We start from the raw sequence: 15601 nt of genomic DNA, 5'->3' as shown, positions 1-15601 counted from the left end.
TCTATCTCCATGGATTTTATTGTGGAGTTGCCAGTCTCAGGCGGGCACAATACCATTTTAGTGGTGGTGGATCGATTGACTAAAGCTGCTCACTTCATTCCGTGTACCGGTCTTCCCTCAGCCGCAGAGACAGTGGATTTGGTTATCCAGAACGTATTCCGACTGCATGGGGTACCAGACGAGATCATCTCTGACCGGGGCGTGCAGTTCACGTCTAGATTCTGGAAGGGGTTTTGTACGGCACTCCAGATTGATGTCTGTTTGTCTTCTGCATACCATCCTCAGACAAATGGGCAGACCGAACGGACGAATCAAACCCTGGAACAATACCTTCGATGTTATGTCAGCCATCTCCAAGACGATTGGTTGAAGATGCTTCCGTTGGCGGAGTTCTCATATAACAACACTCAGAGCAGCTCCACTAAGGTAACGCCCTTTTTCGCTAACCTGGGTTACCATCCGACTGTTTTGCCTAGGTCACCGGTTGCGGTTTCGGTGCCAGCGGTGGAGGACAGATTGACGGAACTACGACAAAATCTGGAGGTTTTAAAGGACACTGTGGCTACGGCCCAGGAGCGTTACAAGAGGTCGGCAGACACTCACCGGAAACCGGCACCCATGTACAAGGTAGGGGACTCTGTATGGTTATCCACCAAAAACCTGAGATTGGGTGTTCCTTCGCAGAAGCTGGGACAAAAATTCATCGGTCCGTTTAAGATCACCGGGATCGTGAGCCCTGTGGCCTGTCGGCTACGGTTACCGCACCATCTAAAGGTACACCCGGTCTTTCATGTGTCTCTCCTCAAACCCGTTTCCCCTAATACGTTTCATGGTCGTGTTGTGCCTCCTCCTCCGCCTGTGATGGTCGACGGCGAGGAGCAGTTCGTGGTTGAGGACATTATTGACTCCCGGCTCCATCGTCGTCGGCTTCAGTATCTGGTACGTTGGCAGGGGTATGCCCCCGAGGACGATTCCTGGGAACCGGTGGGTAACATTCGGGCACCCCGGAAGATTGCTCAGTTTCATCGGCGGTACCCGGACAAGCCAGGCCCTGATCCGTCCTGAGGCCGTCTCTGGGGGGGGGAGTAATGTCAGGTTTCCAGGTTTTCCAGTTCTCTTTTGAATGAGCTTGCCCTCGGTTAACATGGAGTTTACTGTTCTGTTGCCCTACTTCCTGTCCAGCTGCTTAAAAGGCCGCCTCTAAGCCTAGTCCAGTGCCTGAGTATACTGCTTGCTGTGTGCTCCTGCTTTGCTGCTGCTAATCCTGATTACCTTTGGATCCTCCTAAAGACTACCGACCGACCGACTCTGGACCTTACCCGGTTTCTCAAGGCTGTGCCCGGATTCCTTCTGCCATCTTCGGTCAGCACCCTGCCCGGTTCTCTCTGGTTCGTAACCACTCTGGACAATCATCCCGTACGGACACTCCTGGACTTTTACCGCTTGCCCCTTGTGTCCCGGCTGCTGCGCATTTAGGCCTTCCGGGGTGATTGCCGGACAGTCCCTGTATAGGGGTTCGCTCTGGTGGTCTCCCTGGGGGAGTCCGGTGCGTGGCCCCGGGAATTCCCTTCGCTCCGTTTCGGGAAGGTATTTTGTGTCTTTGTACCGCTGTGTTTTCCGTTGTGTATCTACCGTGGTTACATATTATAAAATATCTTGTACCAAGAACTCGTCTCTGATTGTCATTGCCCTACGCTATCGAAATCCTCAGAACATATATAAGTATTACAGCTTCTTCTAGTGTTGATGGTTAGTAAGGGGATGGCGGCCAGATTAGTTGCCAATGCTCTTGTCACCTTTTACCAATGAGTTATGGTGGTCTTCCATGGTTCCGGATCATAACAGAAAGGTCTGCGGCAGAGTCGACCGAGACCTGGTCACTAGCGAAACCGATGACCTTCCTCCAGAGGGTTTTGGGACCTTTGGGTGGTGGGTGAAGGGAAAGGAGTACTCCAGTTTGGAAACGTTAAAACCATAATCTCCCCTGTGTGGGAGAATGTTAATGTTTTTACATGAAAAAAAAAATGAAAGTATTAACCTGTTTCACTTGCAGCCCAGGGACATGCTGCAATTAACCAAGGGGGAATGTAGCACCCTTGAGACCATCAGGGAGCTACAAGATACTGCATCTCCACGAGGATGCAGAGCCTATCCCCAGGGTACCCAGAAGACCAGTGCCGGTCACAATCAAACATTCCAGGTAATCCCTGTTTTTTCCCCAAAGTCCCCATAGACTGGTACCAGGCTAGGGTTAGACCAATGGATGGCCACTCAGAAATGGAGCCAATCCAGTCCACTAGACGACCAGGTGGGAGCGACAGTCAGAAAGACAGTAGTCAGTCGGCAGTTGCAGTGAAAGAGAGCAGATGCACTGCCAGCAGTGTGACAGTGACTTGAGGGCCCAGGTGGTTGGTTGCCGGTGGAGTACGGTGGAGTACTTTCGGAATCACACACCGACAGGGTACAGAATCCTAGGTCAGGCAAAAGCTCCAGGCAGACCTGATACAATCTGCTCTGTGAGGGGACCATCAAGGACCTCACTGACCTCGAAGTTTGGGACACAGTAGCAACTGGAGAACCAGGGACAGGACCAGAGACTCCAACCCCACAGGGTTCACGCTACCGTCATACGGAGTGCTGTAAGAGACAACCAGGAGGAGACCCCCAGCCGCTCCAAGCCTGGGGGACCCACCAACCAAAGACAGGTGCAGGGGAAAGAAGCCTCCAGGTCACTAAACCAGCATTGGGACTAAGGGGACCTGCGGTTGAAACCAGCCTTTCCTGGATGACCAGTTACAACTGAAGGTGAGTAAAAGAACCAGTTATACTGCAACCCAGTGTGTGGCCTGCCTTCTTTCTACACCCGTTTACATCACCTATCCTCTCTGGCCTTGCCCTGCTTGCGGATAGCCTAACATCCAGGCTGCAATTAACACCAGCCCCAGTAGCAAGAACTGTGCAGTGGTGGCTCCATCCCTATAGCCTCAAAACCGCAAGTGGCGTCACGTGTGAACTTTATTCGAAAACCCCCTGTAAATATTCCTCTTTTAAAAAGCCCCCAGGGCACGGAACCGGGCAACGGCCACCAAATTGAAATTTCCCAGTTATACACCACCCGGGACCGAGTACCCCATACCCCTTGGCGACACATATACAATATTAGGCAGATCATGTATATTTCTATGACATACAGTTAAATAACAAACAGTTGTTATGCTGCATTTCTTATCATAAGTATAAGTGTGGCGCCCCTGCGGCTCCAGTCGCCACAGAGTATTACACCTTATTTTAAGTGTGATATTCGCCTCGGGTAAGGAGGGGGTTAATCACGGTGTTCCACTTTCACACTTTACATACAGCTTAGGAGCCTTCTCACTGGGGAGCTGGACTAGAGTAGGCAGGGGGTTGGCCATCACGAAGCATGGGAATTTTTCAATCACTAGGACAGCCTCCTGGGGGGTGAGTACCACTTGGGGTAGAAGTAAGAGCAACATTTCATAAACCTCAGTCAGTCTACCTGGGACATCAGTTCTGGCGACACAATACCACCACTTTCTTTTTCTTCTTTTACGGGGCCTAGGCTTGGAGCAGAATGCTCAGCCCAGGTTCCTTACTACTGGAGGGGCAGCTCTTGCAAAGATCACTGTCTAAACATCGGTGGCTTCTTCAAACTTATCCATGGTCGATGGGGCCTATAACAGCGGTGATCAGTGCTTCTGCGTATCAACCAGGCGCCCACGGCCACCACCATTACTACTCCCCTCATCATCCTCCCCGGGTTTTGCTCCACCTGTGGGAAGCGATACCATCACGGCTGCTGCTAATATCAGCCCCGGAGGACGGCGACAGCAGCGTTGGCTATTCCCTGACTGCATACCACAGGTGGCGTCACGACATTCCTAACCTCCTATCATCATCCCCTTCTATTGGTGTACACCTCAGGGCACGAAACTGGGCAGGCGACATCCCAAACCTCCTCACCGGCACAGTGACGAGTACAACAAGTACGAGACCTGACCTGAAGCCCCCTGCCCTCTGGGTGCTACATAAGTATTCATACATCTTTCTTGTACAGTCTATTCCTTAAAAGACATTTATCTGCCATGACATGATTTTTATTTTCTTTAATATTTTGACATGACATTTGTGATAGAATTTTTATTAAAATCATCAAGAAATGTCTGTGTCTATACCAGTCTATCTCATTATTTCACTGAAAATCTAGAAAACATATGTAAGATTTACCTATTTTTTTTCAACCAAACTATCCACACAGTAAATAAGAGGAATAAAATCTAATGTCTAAGGTAACTATAGGTCATTCGTGTAAAAAAGATATTGAACTATTTATATTGAGAAATCCTGTGCAATCCTCAGGACAGAAAGCCATCAAGATGGAAACACAAGATAGTTTTCTAGGAGAAATATTGAATTATGACAAATCTGCTAGAGATTGAGTATTTTCTGGGTGACTCACTGATTGTGACTTGATATATTCGTTATATAGTTCAGGATAAAAAATCATAAAATATTACAACAGCTTATAATGCAAAAATAGTTCTTTATATTTTAATGTATAACTGTTTTACAATTAAGAAAAGCCAAAAAAAAATATTACAGCATAATTAGTTAATCCAATTTTTATAGTACCCTTTCTAAATAAGAAAATAAATCCTGAAGTAATTTCATAACTCAACCTCTGATTTGTAAATTTACTTATACAGAATTAAAGGGAACCTTGTCAGGTGCAATATGCACTCAGAGCCACGAGCAGTTCTGGGTGCATATTTCTAATGCCTGCCTAACCTTCCCTTTATACACTAGCATAGATAAAGAGATCTTTAGAAAAAGTATTTCTAAAGATTATTTATAATATGCTAATGAGGCCAGTGACTATTCACAAGAACATTAGTTCCCTTGACTAGTCTGCTCACTTGTCCTAACAACCTACTCAATGCAGCATCACCAATGTTTCCCGTACCTGTGTCCGCTGTCACTGCTGATCAGAAGTCCCTGGCACTTCCGGTCATGAGCAGTAAACCTGGCTGAAGCCGGGACGTGTATATCCGGCTTCATACTGCGTATGACCGGAAGTGCCAGGGACTTCTGATCAGCGGTGACAGCGGACACAAGTACGCGTGTCACCGCTGATGATGCTGCATTAAGTGGCATGTTAGCAGCACGCCCCTATGGGTGTGCTACCATGCTAACTAGGCGGACTAATCGGGGAAAGTAATGTTCTTCCGAATAGTCCCTGGCCTCATTAGCATCTTATAAAGAATCTTTAGAAATACTTTTTCTAAAGATCCCTTTATTTATGCTACGAGATGCAGGTACGGTTAGGCAGGGATTAGCAATATGCATGCAGAACTGCTCGTGGTTCTGGGTGCATATTGCACCAAACAGGTTCACTTTAAATATGTTACCGTGGCTATGCTGAAGAGAAAGGCAAAAGTACAGTCATGGCCAAAAGTTTTGAGAATGCTACAAATATTAATTTTTACAAAGTCTACTGCTTAAGTTTTTCTAATGGCAATTTGCATATACTCCAGAATGTCATAAAGAGTGATCAGCTTAACAGCAATTACTTGCAAAGTCAATATTGGCTAAGAAAATGAACTTTAACCCCCAAAACACATTTCAACATCATTGCATTCCTGCCTTAAAAGGAGCAGCTAACATTGTTTTAGTGATTGTTCCATTAACACAGGTGTGGGTTTTGATGAGGACAGGGCTGGCGATCAATCAGTCATGATTAAGTAAGAATGACACCACTGGACACTTTAAAAGGAGGCTGGTGCTTGGTATCATTGCTTCTCTTCAGTTAACCATGGTTATCTCTAAAGAAACACGTGCAGCCATCATTGCTCTGGACAAAAATGGCCTAACAGGGAAGAGTATCGCAGCTACAAAGATTGCACCTCAGTCAACAATCTATCGCATCATCAAGGACTTCAAAGAGAGAGCTTCCATTGTTGCCAAAAAGGCTCCAAGGCGCCCAAGAAGGACCAGCAAACGCCAGGACCATATCTTAAAACTGTTTCAGCTGCGGGATCGGACTACCAGCAGTGCCGAGCTAGCTCAGCAATGGCAGCAGGCTGGTGTGAGTATTTCTGCACGCACTGTGAGGCGGAGACTGCTTGAGCAAGGCCTGGTTTCAAGGAGGGCAGCAAAGAAGCCACTTCTCTCCAAAAAAAACATCAGGGACCGACTGATATTCTGCAAAAGGTACAGGGAGTGGACTGCTGAGGACTGGGGTAAAGTCATTTTCTCAGGAACAGAATGTGTCGTTGCTTACCAGTTGAATAGAGAATTAGCAAAGCAAAGGTATTAAAATTGTGGTCACAATTAAAATTTAACTTTTAATATATGAATTTTTTTAAAAAAGAAATTATACCACACACCATAAATGGTTGTAAAACCAACCAGCTAAATAGGGCTGTTGTTCAAGCCCCTATTATTACCCAGTCAAGGACACTGTGTAACCAGTAATAGTGGTTCTACTGGAGTAACACCAATTGAGACAATTGTCCCATAAATGCACATATAGATTAATAATCCATAGCATAGACAGATACTAAAGTGGGTATAATCCCACCATAATATCGATATTAGAGACTAAAAGATGTTGTTGTCTCCACAATATTCTACAAAAGCTGCAATCTGCAGCAATCAGTAACCAACAGTATGGTCAATTGAAACAAAAACTTGTTTTTAGTTGTCCAGTACCAGGGGGGGGCGCACCAATCCGCCTCACAATACCCCTTGGTTGGCAACGATCTGACCTGATGTTTTCTTTAGACCTCCCGACGCGTTTCTTAATTAATCTTAATCCTCAGGGGACTGTGGTCAAGAAATAACAACTGTGAAAATAAACAATACAGTCAGGCTTCAAAACAATGCACGGATTCATCATCAAGTTCGCAAAGCATTCTCAAATAGGCTTCCCACATACCTTCATTGAAGAGACGGACAGCCAACATACTGTGTCCGGGCTGGTAGTAAGCACTGGGCTTTCAAACTTGCCGCCCTTAAATATCATGTGGGCGGGATGCCCAAATTATCATAATTACCACCCCTGTGCTGAGGACACCGTCCCTACACAAAGATTGATCGGTCAAAAGCCAATCATCTGATAGTGGGACCGCCCACCACCATATTTGGGCCACGACAATAGGTGGCCGTCACTGAGGGCTCACCCTCGTTGACCAATAGGTGTATTGGAAGGACGTCCCCCAATTACATCCCCATGTTTGGTGATCATGTGCTCTCTGACATCACCACCTATCACATTCTCGCCACTCATACCATGTGACCGGAACTACAGCATTTTGCCGGCGCACAGAGCAGCCGGAAGTCCCGCCCATGTGACGTCCGATCATCCATGTGACCGCAGGCCGGCGTCATCCGATCTGTCCTGCACCAAAGTATAACCGGGGCTATGCGGCACACATCTAAGCCCCTGACATCCTGCCTACAGTGCTAGTCTCATTAATATTTGTATTGCCGCATAGCCGGAAATACAATAACGGTCACATGATCTGCCCATGTGACCGTGGGACGACGTCAATCAAATAACCGGAAGTGCGCGGAACTACAACGCGCGCATCGCGTCAGCACAACACCAGGGCAACCTCTAATCACATGACCTATCATAGTACCATTGCCATAATACATTTCGAGCGCCCATAATTGTACATAGACCGGAGACACACAAACAATATGCCTGCGTACTCCCTATTTGTCACATGGGCTCAAGCTTATCACATGAAAGAAAGCATGATGGCGAGTTGTGTAGATTAGATGGGGAGAAGAGGGTGGAAGTTGGGGAGGGGGTGGGAGGGGGGGGGGGGGAGTTGCGTCAGTGGGAAGGATTGAGAATGCTAAATGTCCTAAAAATTAAAGGACACAAAATTGGATTCAGGCAGGTACCCACAACGGGCACAATCAACACGGGCACGAGGCAATTGGCAGAAAGAATACCCAAATACCCAGGTAGGATTTGACAGAGGGGGAGGGGAGGTTTTTTCCCGTGCGGAGGAGGATTGGGTGCCCTAATGCATACCCTATTCCGCCCTGTCTTCCCCCTACCTACCAACGGAGTGTAACAACACCTTAAAGTACCGGGTGCCCCCGCTCCACGGTGGCTGTCCCTAAAGGACCCTATCATGGCCCTAGGGGCTATAGGAAGCACCCGTAAGTAAGTGTCTCATTGAGACCCCACGGGGTTTGTGTCTTCAATGTATATATCCATTTACACTCCCGCTGGAGGATCAACCGATCCCAGTCTCCCCCTCGAGTCGGGTAATTGATGAGATCAATTCCCATGAAAGTTAACCCTGAGATGTCACTGTTATGCACAACTTCCATGTGTTTGGCTAGGGGAGTATCCCTCTTGTTGACTATATCTCTAAGGTGCTCCCCCACCCTTCTCCTGAACTCCCTTCTCGTCTTGCCTACATATTCTAGTCCACAGCCACATCTTGCTTTATAGACAACCCCCCTCGAACGGCAGTTTATGAAGTTCCTGATGTCAAAGGAACAACCAGTCGCAGAGCTGGAGAAGGTCCTCCCGGTCTCGATATGTGGACAAGCCACGCACCCCTTACATCGGAAACACCCCTTCAGCTCAGTTCGTAGCCAGGTGTTGTCTTTTGGGCGAATAAAGTGGCTGTGGACTACTCTATCACCGATAGAGCGACCTCTCCTATAGGTACATTTTGGATGGTTACCCACCACATCACCTATATCTACGTCCATCTCTAGAATTGGCCAGTGCCGTTCCAAGATCTTACGTATTGCGGCTGACCCATTGGTGAAGGTGGAGATGAAATGAAATTTCCCATCTGCTGTCTTGTTCTTGTTATGCGAGGGGACTAATAGGCTGGATCTTTCCCTAGATTGTGCCGCTTTGTAGGCTTTAGAGAGGACATGGTCAGGATATCCCCTCTCCCTAAACCGGCTGCGTAAATCATCCGCTTGTCGGGAAAAGTTTAAGGGGGTGGAACAATTCCGTCGTGCCCGCAGATATTGTCCCTTGGGGATACCTGCCCTCAGGGGTAAAGGATGATTGCTCTCCCAGCGTAGGAGTGCATTGGAGGAGGTAGGTTTACGAAAGGTGTTAGTCGATAGGGTTCCATCAACGTTTTTTGTCACCAGAATGTCCAGAAAAGACAACTCTCTTTCGTCACATAGGGCCGTAAAACCTAGCCCTAAAGGATTGCGATTGATCTCAGAGACAAACTGTAAAAACGTCTCCTTGGTACCCCGCCATAGCACGAATACGTCGTCTATGTAGCGGGTCCATAATACAATCCTATCCAAATCATAAGGGGAATCCTCCCCAAAAATAAGGTTCTCTTCCCACCAGCCCAGGAGCAGATTGGCGTAAGATGGTGCGCAAGGACAACCCATGGCCGTGCCCCTGAGCTGGTGGAAGAAGAACCCATCAAAAAGAAAAAAATTTTTTGTGAGACAGAAAGAGAGTAGTCTAATCAACCACGCGTTGTGTCTTATAAAGTGACAGCCTCGTCCTTTTAAGAAGTACTCCACCGCTCTCAATCCATCCTCATGCACGATCGAGGAGTACAAAGCCTCCACATCAATCGAGCACAGGATGGTGTCATTATCAAGCACAACATCTTCAATCTTTCTCAAAAAATCAGTTGAGTCCAACGTAAATGAATTCAATGAACTCACGAACGGCTTGAGAATATGATCGAGATAGGTGCCGATGTTCTGACAAAGGCCCCCCACCCCAGACACAATTGGTCTACCTTTAAGGGGTGTGAGGCCTTTGTGCACCTTGGGGAGACAATAAAAAGTGGCCAATGTAGGAAACAGAGGGAACAGGAAGTCATATTCGTTTTTATCTATGAGTCTGGCTTCCAAACCTTCTAGTAGAAGTACCTTAAGTTCTGCTTTAAAATCATTAAGGGGATTGTTCTTCAATCTCTTGTAGTTGTCAGTATTATTGAGGATAGCCAGACACATCTTCCTGTAATCCTCCAGATCCTGCACCACTATATTGCCCCCTTTATCCGAACTTTTTATTACAATCGAGCGGTCTTGTTCCAAGGTACGCAAGGCCATCACTTCAGGTCTAGTCAGGTTGAACACTTTATGTTTTTTCTGGCGAGCCAAATTTTCAAGATCCTTTGAGACTTGTTCCACAAAAACATCCACTGTGGACTGATCAAACAGATTAGGAGGCATACGACGACTCTTGTTCTTAAGCGACGTAAATGGACCTTCGCCACTAAGGTTAGGGTCTGCGTCTGATAGGTGGTAAAGTAGCCGTATGTCTCCCAAAAGAGCCTCAGGTACTCCCAGTTCTTTGCTCGTGCGTTTCTCTTCCTTTACAAAATGCTTATGCCACTTCAGTTTCCTAGCAAATAAATGTAGGTCTTTAATACTTTCAAACAGCTGGAAATCTGAAGTGGGAACAAAGGAAAGACCCCTGCTCAACACACACATCTCTTCCGTACTCAGAACCCGTGAGGACAGATTCAAGACCTGTGGTTGTCTGTCTGGTTGGGTGGGCGCGATTGACTTCTCAGGTAATATCCCTGGTCTAAAAAACGCACTCCTGGGTTATCGTTGTGGAACCCCCTACCTCTTCCTCTACCTCCTCTACCACGTTGCCTTCCTCTAGAGTTCTTGTTACGCTTTTCACTATCTGAGGCCTCAGTGTCCGTTGAAGAAAAATCGGTTTCAAGGCCAGTAGGGGTGTTCCTGGGGGCAGAGAAAGTATATGCCCTCCTATCCCTGAATTCCTGTAGATCTCGAACAAAATATCTGTGCTTCCTTTCCTTCAAGTGGTACTGAAACCTCTCCAACTGACCTTGTAGAGACGCTTCCTTAGAAGAGAAATCTGATTCACCAGAAAATTTTTTAGTAATTTCGATCTGCTCCTTCAATTGAATCGAAAGAGCGGATAGTGTGGATCTCTCTTCCTCCAATAAAAGCTTCATAAATTGTACAGAGCTATTCGTGGCCTCCCTTTCCCATTTATCCAACAATGTTGAGTTCTTATATCTGAGGCCCGGAAGGAGGGAGATTCTCAGATGCCGGGGGACAATATCTGATTTTATATAACTTTCAAGACTTTGAACCTCCCACCAAGACGTAATTTGGTTCTTGTATACTCTAGTGAGCTCTTTGAAGGCAGCCGTGTAGGTAGGAGTGTATTTGGGTTGTAAAAAATCTTTCTCCGAAAAAATATCCTTGGCCTCTTGTGCCCAGTTACCCGTGTCGAGGCCAGCCGTAAGAAAACCTGCCATTCCAATGATTAATTTAAGGAACAGAATGTGTCGTTGCTTACCAGTTGAATAGAGAATTAGCAAAGCAAAGGTATTAAAATTGTGGTCACAATTAAAATTTAACTTTTAATATATGAATTTTTTTAAAAAAGAAATTATACCACACACCATAAATGGTTGTAAAACCAACCAGCTAAATAGGGCTGTTGTTCAAGCCCCTATTATTACCCAGTCAAGGACACTGTGTAACCAGTAATAGTGGTTCTACTGGAGTAACACCAATTGAGACAATTGTCCCATAAATGCACATATAGATTAATAATCCATAGCATAGACAGATACTAAAGTGGGTATAATCCCACCATAATATCGATATTAGAGACTAAAAGATGTTGTTGTCTCCACAATATTCTACAAAAGCTGCAATCTGCAGCAATCAGTAACCAACAGTATGGTCAATTGAAACAAAAACTTGTTTTTAGTTGTCCAGTACCAGGGGGGGGCGCACCAATCCGCCTCACAATACCCCTTGGTTGGCAACGATCTGACCTGATGTTTTCTTTAGACCTCCCGACGCGTTTCTTAATTAATCTTAATCCTCAGGGGACTGTGGTCAAGAAATAACAACTGTGAAAATAAACAATACAGTCAGGCTTCAAAACAATGCACGGATTCATCATCAAGTTCGCAAAGCATTCTCAAATAGGCTTCCCACATACCTTCATTGAAGAGACGGACAGCCAACATACTGTGTCCGGGCTGGTAGTAAGCACTGGGCTTTCAAACTTGCCGCCCTTAAATATCATGTGGGCGGGATGCCCAAATTATCATAATTACCACCCCTGTGCTGAGGACACCGTCCCTACACAAAGATTGATCGGTCAAAAGCCAATCATCTGATAGTGGGACCGCCCACCACCATATTTGGGCCACGACAATAGGTGGCCGTCACTGAGGGCTCACCCTCGTTGACCAATAGGTGTATTGGAAGGACGTCCCCCAATTACATCCCCATGTTTGGTGATCATGTGCTCTCTGACATCACCACCTATCACATTCTCGCCACTCATACCATGTGACCGGAACTACAGCATTTTGCCGGCGCACAGAGCGGCCGGAAGTCCCGCCCATGTGACGTCCGATCATCCATGTGACCGCAGGCCGGCGTCATCCGATCTGTCCTGCACCAAAGTATAACCGGGGCTATGCGGCACACATCTAAGCCCCTGACATCCTGCCTACAGTGCTAGTCTCATTAATATTTGTATTGCCGCATAGCCGGAAATACAATAACGGTCACATGATCTGCCCATGTGACCGTGGGACGACGTCAATTTGTTTGTGTGTCTCCGGTCTATGTACAATTATGGGCGCTCGAAATGTATTATGGCAATGGTACTATGATAGGTCATGTGATTAGAGGTTGCCCTGGTGTTGTGCTGACGCGATGCGCGCGTTGTAGTTCCGCGCACTTCCGGTTATTTGATTGACGTCGTCCCACGGTCACATGGGCAGATCATGTGACCGTTATTGTATTTCCGGCTATGCGGCAATACAAATATTAATGAGACTAGCACTGTAGGCAGGATGTCAGGGGCTTAGATGTGTGCCGCATAGCCCCGGTTATACTTTGGTGCAGGACAGATCGGATGACGCCGGCCTGCGGTCACATGGATGATCGGACGTCACATGGGCGGGACTTCCGGCCGCTCTGTGCGCCGGCAAAATGCTGTAGTTCCGGTCACATGGTATGAGTGGCGAGAATGTGATAGGTGGTGATGTCAGAGAGCACATGATCACCAAACATGGGGATGTAATTGGGGGACGTCCTTCCAATACACCTATTGGTCAACGAGGGTGAGCCCTCAGTGACGGCCACCTATTGTCGTGGCCCAAATATGGTGGTGGGCGGTCCCACTATCAGATGATTGGCTTTTGACCGATCAATCTTTGTGTAGGGACGGTGTCCTCAGCACAGGGGTGGTAATTATGATAATTTGGGCATCCCGCCCACATGATATTTAAGGGCGGCAAGTTTGAAAGCCCAGTGCTTACTACCAGCCCGGACACAGTATGTTGGCTGTCCGTCTCTTCAATGAAGGTATGTGGGAAGCCTATTTGAGAATGCTTTGCGAACTTGATGATGAATCCGTGCATTGTTTTGAAGCCTGACTGTATTGTTTATTTTCACAGTTGTTATTTCTTGACCACAGTCCCCTGAGGATTAAGATTAATTAAGAAACGCGTCGGGAGGTCTAAAGAAAACATCAGGTCAGATCGTTGCCAACCAAGGGGTATTGTGAGGCGGATTGGTGCGCCCCCCCCTGGTACTGGACAACTAAAAACAAGTTTTTGTTTCAATTGACCATACTGTTGGTTACTGATTGCTGCAGATTGCAGCTTTTGTAGAATATTGTGGAGACAACAACATCTTTTAGTCTCTAATATCGATATTATGGTGGGATTATACCCACTTTAGTATCTGTCTATGCTATGGATTATTAATCTATATGTGCATTTATGGGACAATTGTCTCAATTGGTGTTACTCCAGTAGAACCACTATTACTGGTTACACAGTGTCCTTGACTGGGTAATAATAGGGGCTTGAACAACAGCCCTATTTAGCTGGTTGGTTTTACAACCATTTATGGTGTGTGGTATAATTTCTTTTTTAAAAAAATTCATATATTAAAAGTTAAATTTTAATTGTGACCACAATTTTAATACCTTTGCTTTGCTAATTCTCTATTCAACTGGTAAGCAACGACACATTCTGTTCCTTAAATTAATCATTGGAATGGCAGGTTTTCTTACGGCTGGCCTCGACACGGGTAACTGGGCACAAGAGGCCAAGGATATTTTTTCGGAGAAAGATTTTTTACAACCCAAATACACTCCTACCTACACGGCTGCCTTCAAAGAGCTCACTAGAGTATACAAGAACCAAATTACGTCTTGGTGGGAGGTTCAAAGTCTTGAAAGTTATATAAAATCAGATATTGTCCCCCGGCATCTGAGAATCTCCCTCCTTCCGGGCCTCAGATATAAGAACTCAACATTGTTGGATAAATGGGAAAGGGAGGCCACGAATAGCTCTGTACAATTTATGAAGCTTTTATTGGAGGAAGAGAGATCCACACTATCCGCTCTTTCGATTCAATTGAAGGAGCAGATCGAAATTACTAAAAAATTTTCTGGTGAATCAGATTTCTCTTCTAAGGAAGCGTCTCTACAAGGTCAGTTGGAGAGGTTTCAGTACCACTTGAAGGAAAGGAAGCACAGATATTTTGTTCGAGATCTACAGGAATTCAGGGATAGAAGGGCATATACTTTCTCTGCCCCCAGGAACACCCCTACTGGCCTTGAAACCGATTTTTCTTCAACGGACACTGAGGCCTCAGATAGTGAAAAGCGTAACAAGAACTCTAGAGGAAGGCAACGTGGTAGAGGAGGTAGAGGAAGAGGTAGGGGGTTCCACAACGATAACCCAGGAGTGCGTTTTTTAGACCAGGGATATTACCTGAGAAGTCAATCGCGCCCACCCAACCAGACAGACAACCACAGGTCTTGAATCTGTCCTCACGGGTTCTGAGTACGGAAGAGATGTGTGTGTTGAGCAGGGGTCTTTCCTTTGTTCCCACTTCAGATTTCCAGCTGTTTGAAAGTATTAAAGACCTACATTTATTTGCTAGGAAACTGAAGTGGCATAAGCATTTTGTAAAGGAAGAGAAACGCACGAGCAAAGAACTGGGAGTACCTGAGGCTCTTTTGGGAGACATACGGCTACTTTACCACCTATCAGACGCAGACCCTAACCTTAGTGGCGAAGGTCCATTTACGTCGCTTAAGAACAAGAGTCGTCGTATGCCTCCTAATCTGTTTGATCAGTCCACAGTGGATGTTTTTGTGGAACAAGTCTCAAAGGATCTTGAAAATTTGGCTCGCCAGAAAAAACATAAAGTGTTCAACCTGACTAGACCTGAAGTGATGGCCTTGCGTACCTTGGAACAAGACCGCTCGATTGTAATAAAAAGTTCGGATAAAGGGGGCAATATAGTGGTGCAGGATCTGGAGGATTACAGGAAGATGTGTCTGGCTATCCTCAATAATACTGACAACTACAAGAGATTGAAGAACAATCCCCTTAATGATTTTAAAGCAGAACTTAAGGTACTTCTACTAGAAGGTTTGGAAGCCAGACTCATAGATAAAAACGAATATGACTTCCTGTTCCCTCTGTTTCCTACATTGGCCACTTTTTATTGTCTCCCCAAGGTTGCACAAAGGCCTCACACCCCTTAAAGGTAGACCAATTGTGTCTGGGGTGGGGGGCCTTTG

Source organism: Anomaloglossus baeobatrachus, chromosome 2 (genome assembly GCF_048569485.1).
Source record: "Anomaloglossus baeobatrachus isolate aAnoBae1 chromosome 2, aAnoBae1.hap1, whole genome shotgun sequence".
Taxonomy (NCBI): Eukaryota; Metazoa; Chordata; class Amphibia; order Anura; family Aromobatidae; genus Anomaloglossus; species Anomaloglossus baeobatrachus.
This window is presented reverse-complemented; position numbering follows the sequence as displayed.